Source organism: Dipodomys merriami, unplaced genomic scaffold, assembly GCF_024711535.1.
Source record: "Dipodomys merriami isolate MVZ:Mamm:240054 unplaced genomic scaffold, mDipMer1.0.p SCAF_16, whole genome shotgun sequence".
Taxonomy (NCBI): Eukaryota; Metazoa; Chordata; class Mammalia; order Rodentia; family Heteromyidae; genus Dipodomys; species Dipodomys merriami.
In genome coordinates this window covers 34501487-34521755 of record NW_027202937.1, presented here as the reverse complement: position 1 = coordinate 34521755, position 20269 = coordinate 34501487, and the positions used below count along the sequence as shown (strand labels likewise).

The 20269-nt window shown below is 38.0% G+C and overlaps 1 protein-coding gene and 1 pseudogene across 1 annotated transcript in view; one reads left to right on the top strand and one right to left on the bottom strand.

Annotated features, from left to right (window-relative positions):
• The window catches only part of Gmds (GDP-mannose 4,6-dehydratase), a 551474-nt gene that overhangs the window by 182616 nt on the left and 348589 nt on the right, over nt 1-20269 (bottom strand). The window lies entirely within an intron of this gene.
• Nucleotides 4288-4838, top strand: LOC138827894 (ER membrane protein complex subunit 4 pseudogene; annotated as a pseudogene).

Here is a 20269-nt window from a genome sequence, read left to right as displayed (position 1 = left end):
GTAAAGATTATGCAGTAATTAGTTCAGCCTGCAGAAGCCAGTGTATTAGGGATGACGAGGTTTTCTATAATGGCTCTGGCTACTTTTTTCTACATGAATTTATCTCAATTCTAGGTTTAATAATTTTTCTTTAAAGGTACAGCAAAGAAAACAAAATATCAGAAATAGTTGAGATGCTAATTTGCATGTAGTGATTTCTGAAGAAAGGGATTTCTTTTCTACCTCTCTCTCGGAAAGGGGAAAGGGGAGATGGCAGCACTTTGTGAGTCATCCTTTAGAACAGCATTCCAAGTATGATTTACTTAATGTAGCCCTATAAATCACCTAATGTGCAAAAATAATCTCAAGATCTGCATGTAAACATAGCTATTAAAATACTACAATTACTGTGTTTGCTTAGTGTTCTAAGGCATATCTCATCTTAGGGTAAACAGCTTTTCTCTCAGGTGGGGCATCTAAATTAGCGTCCAAATTCCATGTCCATCTAAGACTGCTGAATTTGTGACACCACTGTATTATCTAAGTATAAAGGCAAATGTGAGACTAGGAAAGGGACAATTACATACTTTTTTAGCTGAGATCTTTTGCCTTCAACTTGCTATACTGGTTTTGAAGTCTAATTTATTTAACATTGTAATTGGCACCACTTGACAATTATTAATCACATAGAAATTTTTAGCTAAACAAAAATAAAATGTTTTCTGACCATATTTGTTTTAGAGATTTGCTCTGTGACAGCACAGGGCATTTATTTTTAAATAAAAATTGAGCCAGGGGATTTGGATATTCATACCTTTTGGTAATACTTATTTTTGGCTTAAGACTTAACTTTGTGTAGTGTGGTAATTGGTAACTGTAGCAATCATCCTCCCGATTAGTACTGCATTAAAAACTGTAAACCACCTACAATTACTAGCCTGATCCCTAACCTCTATAAGGTGGTAATCCAGTATTGGTTGTTAGCTGTCAAATTTATTTCCCTTTGGTGAAATATACCCTGGATTTAATTAGGAGTCATTCTTGATACTTTATGGAGCTGAGCCCAAGCACTGTGGTTTTGACATTTAACCCCTGACCCTTAAATATTTACCAGCTTTTAAACTGGTTGTGTACAATTATCCCTTCAAGTATATATCAGATCCGTCATTCTGACCATTGTAGTCAATTCCAAGTCAGATGTACTATTCTGATGCTGGAATTGGAAATACAGTTGTGATGTTTCACAATGATCTCCATTAGGCAAAGCTGCAATCACTTTTTGCTAGCTGCCACTCACAGAAGAAGCAGGGTGGGCTGCTGTCAGGAGTCACACTGCTGAGCCTGACACACAGGAAGTGGAAAGAGCGAACACAGCTGCTCTTTGAGCTCTGTGTAGCTCATTGATGTTTTAAAACCAGTACCTTCAACTCACAATCACGAAAGGGATATTTCTGGAATAATTTCCTTGGTTTGCTTGAAATCAGCTTCATTGAGATATGATTTGGGAGATGGTGTGTATGTATGTGTGCATGCGCGCACACACACACACACACACACACACATGTGCGTGCGTGCGTGCGTGCGTGCGTGTGTGCATTATACCTAAGGCTTGAACTCAAGGCCTGGGTACTATCCCTGAGTTTTTTTGCTCAAGGCTAGCACTCCACTAGAGAGACAGCTCTGTATCTGGCTTTTTTCCCCAGTCATTAACTGAAGATAAGACTCTCACAGACTTTCTTGTCCAGGCTGGCTTTGAACCTCAGTCCTCATATCTCAATCTTCTGAGTAGCTAGGATTACCGGATCACTGGCAGCTTGCCAGGAGATATATTTTTAAGCTTCTTTGTTTTGTCTAGGCAGGCTCTGTTGGCATAAAATTTCCATAGCACTTAACATACTAGAAATGTTCTTTAGATGCTAGATTTTTTAAATGTCTTTTAATTCCAAAGACTGGAAATAAAAGGTCTCATTAGTCAATATCCAGTTTAAAAAGATTACATTCTAAATGTTGTTACATTCACACACTGCAGGACTTTTACTGGAATAAGCCCCAGTTTTTCTCAGACAGCATGGCCATCTCCTGCTCTGCCTGCTCTGCAGGTTTCTAGAACCACATATAGGATGCTATGTACATAGTAAGGGCCTTAGTAACTCAGTAGGGGACTCAGTTTGGCATAGTAATGGGAAATGTTCACTAGGTTCATGCAAGTAGAAAGATTATTACTGGAAGGGAGAGGAAATCAGAGACAGAAGAACAAAAGGATATATCCCTGGTATCTCTTCTAAACCTACCCTGGTAGAACAAGAGAGGCTAGGGAGCTATAGATGTATGTGGTGCTAGTAGTGAGCCATAGCTATTCAAAATTAGAGCCAGATGCTAGGTTTTGGCTACTTTAGGAAACCCATCTTTGGGTCAGCTGCACTTCCAATTAGAAGTGGAGGCTCTGGGCACTAGTTACCATCTGACACAGAAGCCTCCTCCAGAAGGGAGCCAAAACCCACATATGAATCAGCTAGATTTGGAGAAAAAAAAAAAAAAGAAGACAGAAGTCTCTAGAACAGCCTAATGTGTGATCTGAAATGCAAACTCAGTTAAGTGTTGAGCATGGTTAAATGCCTCAGTGGCAACTTGGTGCTTCCTAGATGTGGCCATCACTGATCCTCTGAGGGCAATGCTGCATTGTCCAGACACACAGTTTGAACAATACAAGCTGCAGCTAGATTCATGGGCTGGAAAGGAGTGAAATTTCTTTCATTTTCCCAAGGAAGACATACTGGAAAGTAGTACATAGAATTTAGGTATCAGAGATTCAATATGCTTCTTACACTTAAAATTCCTTTTTCAAATTTTAGTAAGTAATGTTTTAGCGATTGGGAAAGATTAAAAACAGAGCTTAAAAATAGTCCCCCTTCTACAGACTTCTGCCTTTAGAACATCCCAAAATATTTCCAAGTGTTTCTTGTTTATAGTTTGATCTTAAATTCAAAGGTGAACCTTACTGTTTTAGTCATTTGTAAGAAACATGATACTGGAAAATAGTATATTTCCTCTTAACTTCTAACTGCAAAGGGAAACTCATATGGAACCCAACAAAGTCACAAATAGCTGATAATCAAATGTTGTGGCTTCTGAAACTGAATTTTGCTAAAGAATCAATGGCGCAGAAAACTAAAAGTCAACAAATCTTTTATTTTCAATCCTTAAAGAAATCCTGTTGCTTGTTTTAAATGTTACTACAAACTGGAAACCAGAAGCTTTAATGTTAGAATAAGGAACAGATTTAAACAAAAAATCAATATTGGCATTTATTTACCTGCTTCAGTGTCACTGCCATAAAAATTTTTACTGATCATATAGGTAAAACGTGTGTACATGTGTATGGCAAGGGTTGGGGGAAAGATAGTGAGAAAGGACACCAATAAAGGTCATTACAAAGACCTGAGTACATGGGACTTGTTCAGAACTTATCACTTAACTGGTTTCTCTTCATTCCTTTTTGTTCTACTGCTCAGGAAGTCCTGCAATGCTGCTCCAGAAGTACTGTTCTAAATGCCATTTCCTATCCATTTTCCTACCATTGTCTTAATTCAAGAGACTCATCCTATCTGGTCTAGACACATCTATAATTGAGTGGTGTTCACTCTTGGGTATAACACACCCAGACTTCTTTCTCAAGCCCATCTCCCATTATATTAACTATATATACCCATATATTTTGGGGGTTTTCTCCAAAAGATCCTGTTAGGTCATACTTCTGAACTTTCTGCACATACTGCTCATTCAACTTGGTTTCTTCTTTTCTTCTTCCAACTCTCTTCTTCCAAATTCAGCATGAAAATCTCCTCTGAAACATCTTCTGAGGTGGGCTTGTGGGCCAAGTGTATTCTCATGATCTCTGTGCTTAAAGGATTCCCCATATAGCTTAGAAGTTCATCCTCACCTTTGTTTGGAGCAATCCATTCCTCTGACTGACAAATAAGAGAGATCAGAGTAGAGGCCTGCAAAGATTCCTATCCAAGCCAGACTAGATCCCTCTGTTTCTCTAGATGGAGAACACAGTTTTGGCTGCTCTTAGCAAATAGTCTATAGGCATAACTTGTGAGCATAGAGAAGAGACAGCCTGGATGAGCTTACAGGAGGGTCTGGCCAATATATATCATATGGTTAAAGCAAATATATTTTCTGCTACTTGAAGGAAACAAAAAAAATCCTAATTTATTGGGAGGAATGAATAAACTGTCTAGCTTTTCTTGCTTTCAAAAGCTGCAATGAGGGGGTCGTGCGCAGGCTCCGGAAGCTGAGGCCATCATGACGGCTCCGGGCGGCTTGGTCACCAGCCGAGGCCGGCGGTTCAAGTGGGCCATTGAGCTGAGCGGGCCCAGCGGAGGCAGCAGGGGCCGAAGTGACCGGGGCAGCGGCCAGGGAGACTCACTGTACCCCATTGGGTACTTGGACAAGCAGGTGCCGGACACCAGCGTGCAGGAGACGGACCGGATCCTAGTGGAGAAGTGCTGCTGGGACATCGCCCTGGCCCCCTCAAACAGATCCCCATGAACCTCTTCATCATGTACATGGCCGGCAACACCATCTCCATCTTCCCTACCATGATGGTGTGCATGATGGCCTGGCGGCCTGTCCAGGCACTCATGGCCATTTCAGCCACTTTCAAGATGCTAGAGAGCTCAAGCCAGAAGTTTCTTCAGGGTCTGGTTTATCTCATTGGGAACCTGATGGGCTTGGCACTGGCTGTTTACAAGTGCCAGTCCATGGGGCTGTTACCTACACACGTGTCAGACTGGCTAGACTTCATCGAGCCTCCTGAGAGAATGGAGTTCAGTGGTGGAGGACTCATTTTGTGAACTTGAGAAAGAAGCTCCTTGAACCTAAAGTAAATGGGCCTTATTTATACCCTGCTCTAGGCCTAGTAGCTCCTAAATGTGCTCACTCTTAAAATAACCACTGACAACACCCAAAATCTCTTTTCCATGGTGAGGAGGCAAACTCTAAATGATAATATGACTACAAACACAAAAGAAAATCTTACCACAACCCTTGCCTGAAAATAATGTAGAAAACTTTATTTATGTGTCAGAGCAAAACAATACAAGCAGAACTATGTAAACAGGAGTGTTTCAACAAATTAAATGCTTTAAAAAAAAGCTGCAATGAGAAATGGAGGGTCACATTAGATATTTTTAATAATAAAAATCTAGTCCTCTTGAGTTGTTGGGTTCTTCCTGGGTGATAAAGGCCACTACAAATAATAAGCCACACTCATTAACGTGTCCATACCACTCAGGGTGGTGACAGTACATACCAACCTATAGCAGGCAGATACATTAATGCACAAACCAAGCTAAACCTGCTTTGTGTAAGTCAAAGGTGAGTGAGTTAAAGAGACATCTGTCAACCCTGTTGCACCTCTACTACTAAATAATCCCTCTACTACTAAATAACCTTACTACTAAATAATCCCATGCTGCTGATCACATATATGGTATACATGTGCACACTGGAGGGAAACCAGGAGGAGGACACAGAACTAGAGGGAATCAGGGAAAATCATACAACAATGGGACCCATCAGCTGCACTAGACATTGATCAAAACGAACTAAGCAACTCAATAGCAGTGATGGGAGGGAGGGAATGAGTGGGAAACAAATGAAATGTACATATCACCCAATGTGGAAGAAATAATTGTACTGTCAAAGCTCATGGAACTCATAAATGTTATAGACCACGATAGACAATTTGTCCCATTGAGAGTCAGAATGTGTTTGTGACTTTAAGCATCACTATCCCACAATACTGTGAAGTTTGGGAAATTATGTAATCACTTAATCACAATAAATAATTTGAAAAGAGTACATAAAATGATGCTAATCGAAATTAACTCCAAGACATGGAAACAAGGATTATTTGTTTTGTTTTGAATATACTGTGTGAAGTTATTTCTTTTTTCTTTCATTTCCCCCCTTTCATTCATCCCTTGTCACTATTTTTTATTTTTGTGCTCTGTGTCTTGTATATACGTTTATCTGAGTTGGGGACAGAAAGGGGAATAACAAAATGGTGAGACAAAAGACAAAGGGTGAACCAATGCGACAGTCATACCCACAAGACTCTATGCTGGAAATGAACTTTACAACTTGGGAGGGATGGAGTCAGGAGGAGGGAAAGTGAGAGAAAAATGAGGGATGGCATAACAATGTTTGACAAGAAATGTACTATGACCTTACTTATGTAACTGTAACCCCACTGTACATTGCCTTTACAATAAAATAAAATTAAATAAATACCATTTAACAACAACAACAAAAAATTCTGCATTATACACTTCAAATAGCTACAAGAGAGGATTTGGAATGTTCTTACCACAAAGGAAAGATAAATACTGAAAGAACAGATATGCTAAACATCCTGATTTTATCATTACACAGTATTTATATGTATCAAAACATCACAATGTACCCAATAATATGTACAGCTACTATCACTCAACTAAAAACAAAATTTAAAAAGCAAAAGTATTACAGAAAATCTTATCTTAAATAGATCTATATCCAGATTAAGCGTAAAATTCTTGGCATACTATTCTTTTTGCATTTAACTCAAGATTTCAAACTTAACGCCTATTCATATTTCTATACTTAGGTTTGAGTCATCCTAACATCAATGATAAAGACCCTTCATTATCAGAGAAAATACTTAGAAAGTTGTACCAAAAAACAACAACCTATATATACCCCTTGTCCTTGAAAGATCTGAAGAAAACTCAATTTGAACAGTGTCTTTTTAAATTATGGCAAATAAAATGAATGTACAAGCTGTTGTATTATCTCAAACAACTTTTGGCTACATTCATTCATGAAAGTACATTTCAAAATAACTTTGCCTCATGTCTCTATGCATACATTTATAATTAGCTTGTTTCTTAAACAAGAAAAAATGAGCAGAATGTTGCATTTAAAATCTTAAGGTAGCATTTCATTATGTGAATAGATAATGTGTAAATGAACTGGCTCTCTTCATAATAAAATAAAAGTGTGGTTTTAGAAGAAAACTTCATAGTGTTTAAAAATGTATTCCTTTGTTCCTCATGTTCAAACTGATTATAAAATTTGACTCTGGTTACAGAATAAGAGTAGAAACATCTAAAATAAGGGCAAGAGAAATTGTTTTCATGTCATACAGCATTTTATATCTGAGATTGAGGCAATTTGCCAATGTCATCATCTGAGTCTCTAATGATTTCTCCCGTACATTAAAAATAAGATAAGTGACAGAGATAAGGTCATAGGCTGAGTCAATGGTGGAGAGAATAATAGATTGTAGAGACACAGGTTATTATCCCATATTCAAGACTGTACTTATGCTTTTAAGGGAAGGAAAGAATATCCAGTTTCTCTTTGCATCACTTTCAGTGATGAACATAGTTACAGACACACATTCACCCATAAGTATAAACAGAGGTTTTTATAGAAAATGCACCTACATGATTACAGAAGAATAATGATCTGGCCCTTAAGTTTACTAACCAACCACTTCATTGCTTATAAATATTAAAAACATATGTTCCCCTGCCCCAGTGCTAAGATATTTAACATAGTTGAGACCTTCTGGTTTTTTATTAATTGACTGCTTAATTGGTGCTGGGGCTGGACCCAAGGCTTCATGAATACTGAACACAAGCTCTACTACCAATCCCACCTAACTGTACAAGCTCACAGAGCTGCTTTGTTTGCAGTGCTGCTAGTTCTCACTGCAACATTCATACATGATGCCAAGGTGAAACACGTGTCAACCCTAGGTTTATGATATATGAATATATGCCTGGGAGCTCCTTGATAAGGAAGTAAGCAGCCCAAGTAGCAGATACATTAATTCTTAATGCCCCTTTCCTCTCCAAAAATCTCAAAATCAAGCAAAAACTGACTATATCCCTGGGTTAAAGTGAATCATGTTTTAATTGAAAATAGTAACTATATCTCTATATAGAGAGTAGAAAAGATGGTAAACTCTTTGAGTCTGGAAAAAATGGGGAAAACATACAGAGAAGATATTCTCTACATACTTTGAAATCCAAGCCTGCCTACTTCTTTTTCTTCCACCAAGCTGTAAAAATTTCAAGCTGTACTATGGGTACCAGGGCTGATAGAGGGTGGAAGTTGGAGACGTTTCCAGAGCAACATCTATTCAGCATGGCCCCTAGAGAAGAGCTGAGCACCTACTTTAAAAACTTCAGTGTTTTGTCTCCAATTGTGTCTTTTAGATGTATTAAACTTTTCAATGTGGATCCTACTAAGATAAAGAAGGAAGAAACTTTGGCAAAACATGCAGTAAAATGGAAAAGACTTGCTAATAACTAAAATATACACAAAAAAGAAGAGGAATTCATTCTTCACCCTTCAGATATTTAAGAGGCATTTTTATGTAATTATTGAAGCCACATACCTCTGTGGAAGGAGGAGGGGAGAGTTAAAACCTTGGAGTCATTCTTACCTCATCCTCTTTCTCTGCCTCAATATCAATTAGTTCTTAAATTCTATATTCTCTACCAAGGCAACATCTCTGTCAGCCTGGGCTAAAATTCTAGTCTACAGAGATCTGGGCACTTGGGTAGACCAAAGAGATGTGGTCCTTGACACAAGAGAATATAGTCCCATAGGAAGATAAATACTTTGGAAAGAGGAGAGAGTGAAGCAAGATTTCTGAAAAAGAAGCACAGACACCATGGGAATGTATAGCAAGGACATTAAGCCAAGCCTTGTACTGAAGAAGCTTCTTTGAGGAAGTAGCATTATAAGGAGAGAGTTAGAAAAGATGAAAGGTAGAAAGTAGTGGGTAATTTAGTTTAATCCTCTTGAAGTTCACCACAAATCTTCATGACTCCTCACTGCCTGTGGAGTGACATGTGGACAACTTACCTTTGTGCCTAAATTCTTTGTAGCAAGCAACTGCTTATCTTTCCATTTCATCATCTCATATTGCTTCCCTTCATAGCATGAGGCTGAGGTCAGAGTGCTTGCTCTATAGAATAGTCAACACTTACAGACCTATCATTCACCTTCTGTGCCTGTTCCTGTTTCCTCAAGCCAGAATTCTAGGTGTTTTAATGCTACCTATCCTTACTGTCCCATTTCAATTACAGTGCTCTACAAAATCTCTTTGGGTATCTGACCTCCCATAGAGCCTGATTACACTCTCCTTAAAAGGAGAAGTATTTTATCCTTACTCTAATTTTTGACATTTTTTTTCTCTATGCCTTGAGATGTTTATGAAATTTGATTTAACCAAGTCCTACCCTCAACTCTGTTTTTATTTTATTTATTGAGTATCAATTATGTGCCAGAAGAACATTGAAAAGAATGAGTGTAAGAATACTGTAAAATAATAGTACAAACAACAGTGTAACAAATATTGTAAACAGATAGTGACTTTGTTTTTGAATGCATGTGTTACAAAAGGCCTTTGAGATACTAACGTGAAGAAGTTCATAGTACAGGAATGAAGTAGAGAGGTCCAAACTAGAGACAAAACTTGTGGGAGTAGTTTGATCAGATGAAAACAAGGGAGCAGAAAGATATGTGACATATAGTGAAGAAGTCTAATGAGAGGGGACAAATGAATATCTTTGCTACTAGGGCAAAGATTTTCAACAATCACATCACTGAAGTTTTGGCTGAATAATTTTGTAGGGCGCTGTGCTATAAGTCAAAGGATGTGTTTAACAGCTTCTGGCTTCTACTTACTACATGGTAACTATCTCCTTATGAACTTTTTCTCCCAGTTACAACAGGCAAAACAATCTCTAAACATTGCTAAATGTTTCTAGGGTTCAAACCTGACACTGACCTGAGAATGACTGGCCTAGATTTGTTAGGGAAAATTGTAAGTATGTTTTTCTTTTCCTGTGATCTACTTACATGTTGATTATTAAGCAAATACTCAGTAAGCATCTAGTAAGTAGAAGGTATGTTGGAGAGATATGATGCTTAATAAATATTTAGTAAAAAACTATATTTAAGGAGGAAAACGTCTGGTAATATAAATCTACGGCCTCATAAAAGGCTTATGACCAGTATAAGTATCATATATAATTAGATCAAATGGTTTCATAGACAGATATTTACAAGGAACATGTTCTAATACATAAATAATTTAGGTAAGTAGAACTTAGTGGTTTGATGTCTATGATGGTCGTCCTGAATGGAGGTGATACAGGACAAAGAAGAAAAAAATATATTTTTTAAATCTTCCAGACTCAGATAAAGTTGGCTGACATACAGAGAAAAAGGTATGTTGGCATAAAAGTCTGAAGGATCCTCACTTGCAACTAGCTTGTATATACCTGGTAAATGATCTGAAACTATAGGGAATAAAATAACGCTGTCACTGGATAAATAAATCCTAGCATTATTTTTCCTTGGATTTGATTTTCCTGAATAATTATTACATATATTATATATATATATATATATATATATATATATATATATAATCTTCCCATTTTGAAGAATATACTATAAGAATTACTCTATTATATCCAGAGGCTCATAGTTCAGATGGACACTTTTGGGTGTTGTCCCTGAGCTTTTCTGCAAAAGGCTAGTGCTTTACCACTTAAGCATAGCTCCATTTCCAGTTTTTTGGTGTTTAACTGGAGATAAATGTCTCAAAATTTTTCCTGCCCAGACTGGCTTCAAGCTGCAATCCTCAGATCTGAGCCTCCTGAGTAGCTAAGATTAAAGGTATGAGCCACCGGCCCCTGGCTCTTTACTATACTGTGTAAAACATCAATACCATCAGGATTCCTAGGATACAGTTTTGCAATTCCTTCTCAAAAAAAAAAAAAGAAAAGAAAAAAAGAAAACCCTGCAAACTCTTTTATGGAGTTATATATAACTGCTTAAAAAGAAGTGGGACGTCGTTGTAAAATATGAAAGTTTCTTTTTTCCCCCATACAAGAAGGGAACTAGGAACCTTTGTATCTGAAGACATTTCATTCATGTAAAACACCATATTTTCCATAAAGGTGTCAGAGCATACAATGTAATGTATTCCGGTAGAATGTCAGAGACTCCTCTTCTCCTAGTGCATTTTCATCCTTACCCTCCTCCCTGCTGGCTCCTGGACCTTCCACTGGCTACCTCCAAATAAAGGCATGAACTGGCAGCAAATAGACAACCAAACATCTGAATAGTTTCTTCCTGTGCCAAGCTGCTATTGGATGTAAATACATTCCAAGACTATGTTAGAAGCTGGCTCTTTAAGTTTCCCCTCAGCTTCTATTACCAGGATTGTGCTCATTACAAACTCATTACTAAGGACCTAGGTGTCAAAATACTCATAGTAGTAAGGCTCCTCTACTTGCCTACAGTAAAAGTTTCATCTCAGCCACCAAAAACTGCTTTGTATCTTTGTCAGTTTTCAATTAATTTACAATGATGCATTGTTTATCAGAACTGGAAATGGGCCAGGCCTTTAGGGTATTTGATGAGCCTTACAATAACCCTAAATGCACCTGTTAATTTTGCCTCTGGGTAAACAGTTGAAAACTCCTCAGCTATTTCCTCAAATTGGGTGGAAACAAAGAAACATGAGATTTTTTTTTTAAGGCTAGATTAGGGAATTGGAGATGCATTAATTTTAAAAGGGAGCAGGGTCAAACGAGGGCTAGGAGGCTAATAAGCACAGAGCACACAGCAGAAAGCTCCCAGCAGGGTAAGAGTTCACTCAATTTATCCTGCGATCTATTCCAGACACAGTCAATGATACATTATTGGATCCAGACCTACAACTGCTTCCTAAGACCAACCTCGCTTAAGTATCACTGCCCTCCTTTTAGAAATATAGCTATTACCCAAACCTGTTTTCAGGGCGGGCTTACTCAGCTGGCAACCCACTGACTTTTGTTCTTTATGATGCTCCCTCTAACTCCCCGCTCTGCTGAGGGAATTAGGCATAACAACCACCATGCAAACCGCAGAACACCCAAGTTGATCCTACTCAAAGAGATTTTTAGTACTTTATTACACAGAAAGCCAATCCCAGGGATAACAGACTATAAACAACAGCAAATGCTCTATCGAGCAGCCTGTACAGGGAAAAGATTTTGAGAGATTTACTGGAGGGGTTTGTGGATAGAGATGTTCCATCAATCAAATACTCTTTTCTTACACATTAGATAAACTTAAAAAAAAAATAGAAAAAATGGTACACAAGGCAATCTGGTTAAGATATTTAGAAAATCTTTGGGTTTGTTCCAAAATAATGAGGGGAAAAGCTGAGTGATTAGCTGCAATTAAGAATGTCTGCCAACCTTTTAATTATCATTAATGTAAAAAATGAGAAAACATGTATTTTACTGTAACAGGAAAGTTTTAGGTATCTTGATATTATTTCAACATTAACAAATTTAAATGCATCTGGCAAACAACAGTATACTCATACTAAAGGAGTTTACTGGAAATGACCTACTTTATTAAAATTAGGACCTTCGAGACAGGAATTAGCTTTTGCCTGTGCTGTTGTCTAACTGTTTGAAAACACTCATACTAAAACGAAAACTTCACATTAGATGGCATAACATGGGCACTTACTTTAAAGGGGGATTGTGTTTGTAGAGCTTTAAGTTTGGACCAGCTAATGAGGAAGAGATTGCCAATGCTAACTCACCAAGAAGCTTTCACTTGTACTGAATTTTTACCTCTGAATGCGCACACTTAAAAAATAACCATCTCCTACCACCACTCAAAAGAAACAAAACAAACAAAACCCTGGAATTAGGACCTGAATATAGAACACGAAATGGCTTAAATATTCATAACACCTTTATACTTTTTCAGAATCACACTTTCAGATTAAGAATGACAGACTAGGGACTGGGAAGGTGGCTCAGTGGTAGTGCTTGCCTTGCATGCATGAGGCCCTGGGTTCAATTCCTCAGCACCACATAAGCAGAAAAAGCCAGAAGTGGTGCTGTGGCTCAAGCAGTATAGCACTAGCCTTGAGCTGAAGAGCTGAGGGATAGTGCCCAGGCCCAGAGTTCAGGACCCATGACTGACCAAAAAAAAAAAAAAAACAAAAAACAACCCAACACAAAAGACAAACAAAAAACAAATATATGCATCCTCTATTGCCTAGAGGAACTACTGACTCCATGTCCTTCTCCATTGCAGGTGAGGTAGAGAAGAGAAACTTCCATAACCAGCATGGATTATGCAGTGCCCCTTGAGGGCACCAAAGCTGGAGACTGGTAATGTGCCTTCCTGGGTAAAACTATCTACTCTGCTCTTGGCCACATTTTTTACTTCTATAATGTCCACTGCAATCACTAGTGCAATCAAACACTTGGACTCTGCACTTCTCTTGAGGTCACAGGCCCCAAGGCTCACAGAATGCCTTTCAAATAATGAAGCAGGTACAAGTGTGTAGTGTAAAAAAATCACACGGTAAACTTAGCAGCACCTCCTTTGGTTCCAAATCTTTCTTGTGCTTTTTCCATAACAATAAAAAGCTTTGTGCTTAATGAGTAGCAGCAATGACAGACAAAGTATATTGGAAAAACTGTAGTATCCTTGTCATTCTACACACAGTGATATATTTTCTACCATTTGACAGACAGTATAAAGTATTTCACTACTTTTATTTTCCTCAGGTCTTTAAAAATAAAAAAAAAGCTGTGTCTCCTCATAGTTTCCTCTGATTCTGTCTCTCTTTGTCCCTCCTTTTTGGTAGTGCTTGGGACTAAACCCAAGGGCTTGTCACATGTTGGGCAAAGTATGAGCTAAAAACCCAGAGCCCTTTCCTCATAACTCTTGCTTTGATAACTTAACATTTTCCTTTTTTTTAACCTCTCAACTTTTACTACAAACTACTCTGCTCAATTTTTTCTGGCCCTGTGAATGGACATAGGACAGTGGGAAATGGGATCATAGGTAAAGGTCTGCTCATTGAAAGGATGTGCCTTTGATGAGAGGAAGGAGAGAAAAGGTGGACCTCAACATAATCTCTTCTGTTTTCTTTTCTTTTGTTCTCACCAAGTGTGCACAAGGACTCTGGAAAATATCTGAAGAATGTACTATTTCAATACAAGCACAGAACACGAAGCCTTTTTGTAAAAGTTTGTCTCAAGATTACTGGAAACAATAGTATGTGTATGTGTATGTGTATTTATGTGTATGTGTATGTGTATGTAGTATATCCTGCACACTTGGATGACAATGGGTTTGAGGCAAGACAGAAAACATTATTTGAGGCTGTCTAAATCAGCTGTTGTACTAAAAATTCAGTATTGAATTAGACTAAAATGAAGTGATTAACTCACTAAGGAAAACACTTGTAATTGACCAATCAATCATTTATCAGTTCAAGATTCAGTTAAAATAGTCTGAAGATATAACCAAGACACATTATTATCAGTTTGATTCACTTACATATGTTAAACTGTAATTCCTAAGTGGATCAAATCTACTTGCTCGTTTTAGAAAAAATCCCCTAGGTTAAATGAATGAGTCATGAATGCAAGGTGTATTTTCTATTTTAAGTTATTTCCCCTACTCTGATATCACTGCCAAATCCTTCCTCACCTCAGTCATTTAGCACTATTCACAGGCAAACAATGCCACCACTGTACTCAGAACATTGACACGGTCAAGAGAGGAATAATATAATGATGCCATTTGGAGCAGAGTAGTTAAGGCTGTGTCAGCATTTCCATTATAAAAATTTCCTTTCAAGGATTAATATCTCAGTTGCAAAAATTCACACCCGGCAAAATCTAGTGTAAAACTGGAGAATGTGTTCTGTCTTAAAAGTAGAATGTCTACCACTTACCATATTCAGATAGATGATAACAGCACTTAGAAAAAAATTCATAGGTTTGGGAAAGCAAGGACACTAGACTGAGCCTACTTCGATGGCATTATTTTATTGAGATCAAGGGCAAAAATATCATGTACCAAAGTGAAATCTGGTGTAAACGTCAAAACAAGTGTAATTATCAACTTCTATATGTTTCATCAGTGTTATCCCTCAGCTCTATCTAGCATCATCGATCCTTCTTATAAGGTAGTTCTACTCTGAGTGACATTTGATGGTATCTGAGACAAACATGACTAGCATGTGTCTCACCTCTGCATTCCTCTACTCATGTTCAAAGCTAGCCAGGGGCAGGAAAGTCTGAGAGCTCTTATCTCTTTTTTAAAAAATTTTATTTTCTTGTAAACATGCTGTGCAGAGAGGTTACAGTTACATCAGTAAGGTAATGAGTACATTGCTTTTTTTCTTTAATAAGTTTTTTATTGTGAAAATACCATATAGAGGGGTTACAATTACTTGAGCAAGGTAATGAGTACATTTCTTATCAAGCATTGTTGCCTCCTCCTTTGTTTTCCCCCTACAATCCCTGCCCTCCCATCTCCACTAATAAACCTCCCCCCACTCCTGCCAAAGTTCTAAAGTTCGTTTTTTGACATAGCATCTTATACATTTCATTGTTACAATGGGTCTACCTATATCCCTATTTAAACAATTTGTTTTTCTGGCATTGTTACCCCCTCCTTTGTTTTTCTCCCACTATCCCTTTCCTCCCCTATCTCTCCCACCCCCCCCCCCAAAATTGTAAGGATAATTTATCTCTTATCTTAACCAACAAAAAGCCAGAAGCAGAGTTGAGGGTCAAGTGGTAGAGTGCCAGCCTTAAGAGAAAAAGCTAAGAGATAGCAGTCAGGCCCTGAGTTCAAGCCTAAATGCTGGCATAAATAAAGAAAAAAAGACTAGAGTGTGTTGTGTGGTGCTAAGAGCTTATGGAAGCTGAGGATGCTGGTGAGCACAGGCATAGTATGAATGCCTGATCTCTACTGCAGAGCCTGCTACCTCTGCATGTAAGCACCCCAGGCACAAAGTGTCCTGACTCTCAATCTAGGAGAGGCCCTTCCCACAATGTCCAGAAATGTTCCTTTTATTTTCCATTTTCTGTTTAAATTTAGGGGAGAAGAGACACTTCAAAACCTCAGATTAATTATCCTCAAACATATCCTCTAATACCATACTTTCTTACTCAGGGGTGACTTTTAAAGCATAGAAATAGAAAAAGGAAAGAAAGTGTGAGCAATATGGCTCTGTGCTATGAAAGAACGGTTATTTGTTGTCTCCTTTAGTGACAGAGGAAAGGCTGAGGAGCCAATGTATCTAGCTCTATGAAAAAAAACTAAAGTTCCTCATTCATAGTAGGTGCCTGGGTAGGCTTTAAATACCTTTCTTCCCTCACAATTCTTATCTATGACAAATATAGAGCAAATATCATCCTTTATCTGTCAGTTCCATCAACCAGTCATCCTTCCTTTGTGTCAGGAGGGCTATCAGGTGGTTCTATGTGCCTTGGTGACTTACCCTGGACAATACAAAGACATTAGAGCAAAGTCCTAGTTATCTTTCTGGCCAGGAGCTCCAACATCTTCCCCATTTATCAAGCCATTCATCTAGTAGCAAGTCGTGGTGACTCAAATTTCAACTCACTGGTTTTATCTTTCTTGCTATTGTTTTTAATGTGTTTATAATATACTGTGTGATATTTTTATTTCTTTTATATGTTCTCCCCAATCTTATAACCCCTGTTTTCAGGTATAACCCGTTTTCACTGTGTTTGATTCTGGTGCCCAGCATCTTGTTTATACAATTTTCTAATTTTTGGAGGAGAAGGGAAATAACAAAATGCTGAAGTAAGGATACTGAAAACGAACTTTACAACTTCAGGGGAGGGGGGAAGGGAGGAATTAGGGCAGTGGGGAAGGAAGGAATTGTAGTGGAAAAAAAGAGGAGGTAACAATGCTCCATAGAAAATGTACTCATTACCTTACTCATGTAACTGTAACCCCTCTGTACAGTATTTTTACAATAAAAATATATAAAAATTTCAACTCATTTTTTCTTATTCTATCACTGAAGAGAAGGAAAGTCTCCTTAGCAAAAAAAAGTATATAGAATGAAGCAGGAGGCTAGACAGTTAACAGTAAACAGAATGGACATCTCTAGTGTAAAGAGAAAATCTGAAACTTGAAAGTTCAGAGGAAGCTGTTCCTTCTGGTCAGAGAACATTATCAGCTACCATCCTGAATGTAGGATACAGACTGCCACTGATACAGATGCTCGCTCTTCAAATGGCTGAGCTAACCTCTTGTTCCAATTTGCATTTTAATAGTCGGCAGCTACAATCCATGCTGGGGATGCCCCAGCTTTGTTCAAGACAGGCCATGCTGGCATGCTGCCCAGAGTATGACAGCTGTAGCTCATTTGGCATGATTTGCCAGAGCACAGCCTCTTCTTTCCAAAAGGGTCAACATGTAGGGGTTGCACCCTGGACCCAACAGCTAGCTTAGAAAAGTTTGGCATAGAAAAGCTCTTATAGGTTGCACTGCTTTAATATTTCTTCCAAGAACCCTTCAGGCCAGCCACTTCAGTTCCTGCAAAGCTACATGGACTGGAACAAATTCATTCTTATGCCTATGTTGGAGGTAAAAAAATTCTATGTTTCATGAAGAAAGAAGACAATAATATTAAAAGCTTTTCCTGGAAAGACATTGTGTAAACCCATGAGTCTGTTAATCACACTCAAAATAAAATGTGAGAAATGAAGCTGAGGAACTCTGTCCCAGTATGTAGAACTGTCTCACATGCTAACAGATTCCTACCTCTCTCTCAAAATGTCACTGGGCTTTCACAGAGCGAGCATCAGTTGTTGCCACTCTAATCTCTCCTCATCTTAGATACCCTGAGGCTTTTGTCTTAGAAAATATGGACTGTATTACCATGTTATGAAACATCATGGAACAGGGTCTTAGACATGGTATGAAAGAAAATGTCTGACTAGCATCACTGTAGTACCATGTAACTAGGTCTTACTCTTTCATCTTTCAAAAAAAAATTCCCTCCACAGTCTGCATTGATGAGTTGAGTTCCAGTCATCATAATGGAAAATACAAGGTAACTCAGACAGCAGTTTCCAATGCCCATGAACAATAGATAAGGCTTGATGCATGAGACAGTGGATTCTGCTATGCTTACTCTGGATTTGAGTTGTCAGAAGTTTTCTGTTCCGGTTGTGAATTGGCTCTGGCTAATAGTCAATTTTAGAGTCACTGTAGGAGCTAATTTGCAAAGTACTCCTATTTAACCTTCAGAGTTAAATATATTTGCTTCCTTGTTGTGAGCTTGAGATGAATCCCCTTACCACCTCTCTCTGCACTGCTGGTGATATAATAAAATGTATTTTTGTTATTACATTTTATTGCAGGACTGGGCCATGGTCCATGTACAAATTCCTCCATTTTATTAATACATAATAAAACACAATACATAAATACAGGCTGGGTATGGTGGTTTACACAGAGCTACTGGGAAGCAGATTGGGAATATCACGGTTCAAGGTCAGCTGGTAGAGGGGAGGGGGCACAATCCCATCTCAACAAATGAGTCAGGAATGGTGATTCATACCAATTATTTCAGGTGGACATAGGAGATTTGTGATCTAAGGCCAGCCTAGGCAAAACCTTAGGAGAAAACTAACAATAACAACAAAAAAAACTAAGCACCGAAAAGGGCATAGAACTTGCCTAGCAAACAGGAGGATGTGGTATCAAATCCTAGTACTGCCAAGAAAAAGGTCATTGACATGGCTTGCAGCCATTATGACAACTAGTAGTTACCACTATTGTTAGGAATTGCATTTTTGTGATTAAAAGACAGTCATCTATAATCATCATCTTGGACAATACTCAGACCAATTCTAAGGCAAAGCAATGCCACATTCCCCATAACCTTGTGTTGTTTATGACATTTATACCACACCATATAAGAGTCAAGTGCACATAATTACAAAGATCAACATTACCCTATAAAGAGTTAGGTATATATACTATATTTATGAAGATTTATGTAACACTATATAAGAGTAAAGTTAATAGAGCTGAGAGTTGGAAGTCTTATATCCAATTAGCCTACAACTCTAAGTATCTGAACAAAACATATAAAAATAGACAAAAATGAGCCATAATATAAAATCTTAAAAGAATAATAAAACCTAGAGAAAAGTGTTTGGGCGTTACCCTTCATTTCTTGCAAAGTAAGCTCGTGTTTAAGTTCAGATACATTGAGCTAACAATCACTATTTTTAATGTTAAAATGCCCCTGGGAAGTTATAAATGCACCAAATATGTTGTTAACCTTACTTTATATTGTGTGCAGCTGTATGGCTTTCTACCAGGGACTAAACTTCCTAACTGGGCCAGCAAAGTGAAAGAAGCTTTTTTCCCAAAAGCCTTTCAGTAACAATGCTCTGTTTGTCACTACATTTCCATTCGTTTCCCCCCCACACACACATTTGAATTACTAACTTTTTAGTGGGGAGAGTTGTCGTTTTTGTTAAGTACACTAAATGGTACTAAGGTAAAGATAAAAGCAGGCAAAGAAATGTACTTGACAGAGAAAATTCGTATGTTTATTTCTGACACCCAGAGCCAATGGACCGGGTAAGTGCCTCAATCCATCTCACTGGGCAGGTTGAAGGAGACACTTCAGAAATTAGACCATATTAACAATCAACAATAGTTGAATTTATTAGAACTCAACAAAGATGACAATTTTGGATGATTTCCTTACTGTCTACATGGTTTCCACTTTTTTTTTTTTAAAAAAAAGGAGTATTAATGCATTTAGAACATTTATATGCATTACCAGGACACATTAAAAGGGAAGAAATATGGCCCCTAATTTATTGTTGTTTTGTTTGCATGAAACTAGGATGAAATCAGAAGCACTGTGGTTAGATTCTCAGGGCTTAGGTCTTCCAGTTCACACTTCAGACCAGCTCTGGCTCCCTGTCAGTGAATGAGTAGCACACTGACACATAATTCTTGCTGCCATGTAGCCCTAGCATTTATCTAGAAGATTGCCCACAGACATTGACATCTCACCAGAAAGCCAGAATCTCACCAGCAACTGTGTGCTGTTTCAGTGCTAAGGATAGACATGGTGCTGTCAAATGTCGCTGCTTGGATAGTGGCCCTCTACAGAGCACTCACTGAAATATTCTTCATGATAAGAGTACAAGTCTACAAAGACCTTCTTAGGCAGAAGGACAAATGAATGTTTTTAAAAACTCCCTACACACTTGTATTTTCAATTATTATTTTTTGGATGAGAAAGTCTAATCAATAAATTCAATTAAGTATAAATTACATTTTAGCTATTAATTGCCACCAAATGTGCAAAGAGATGACTCTAATCATT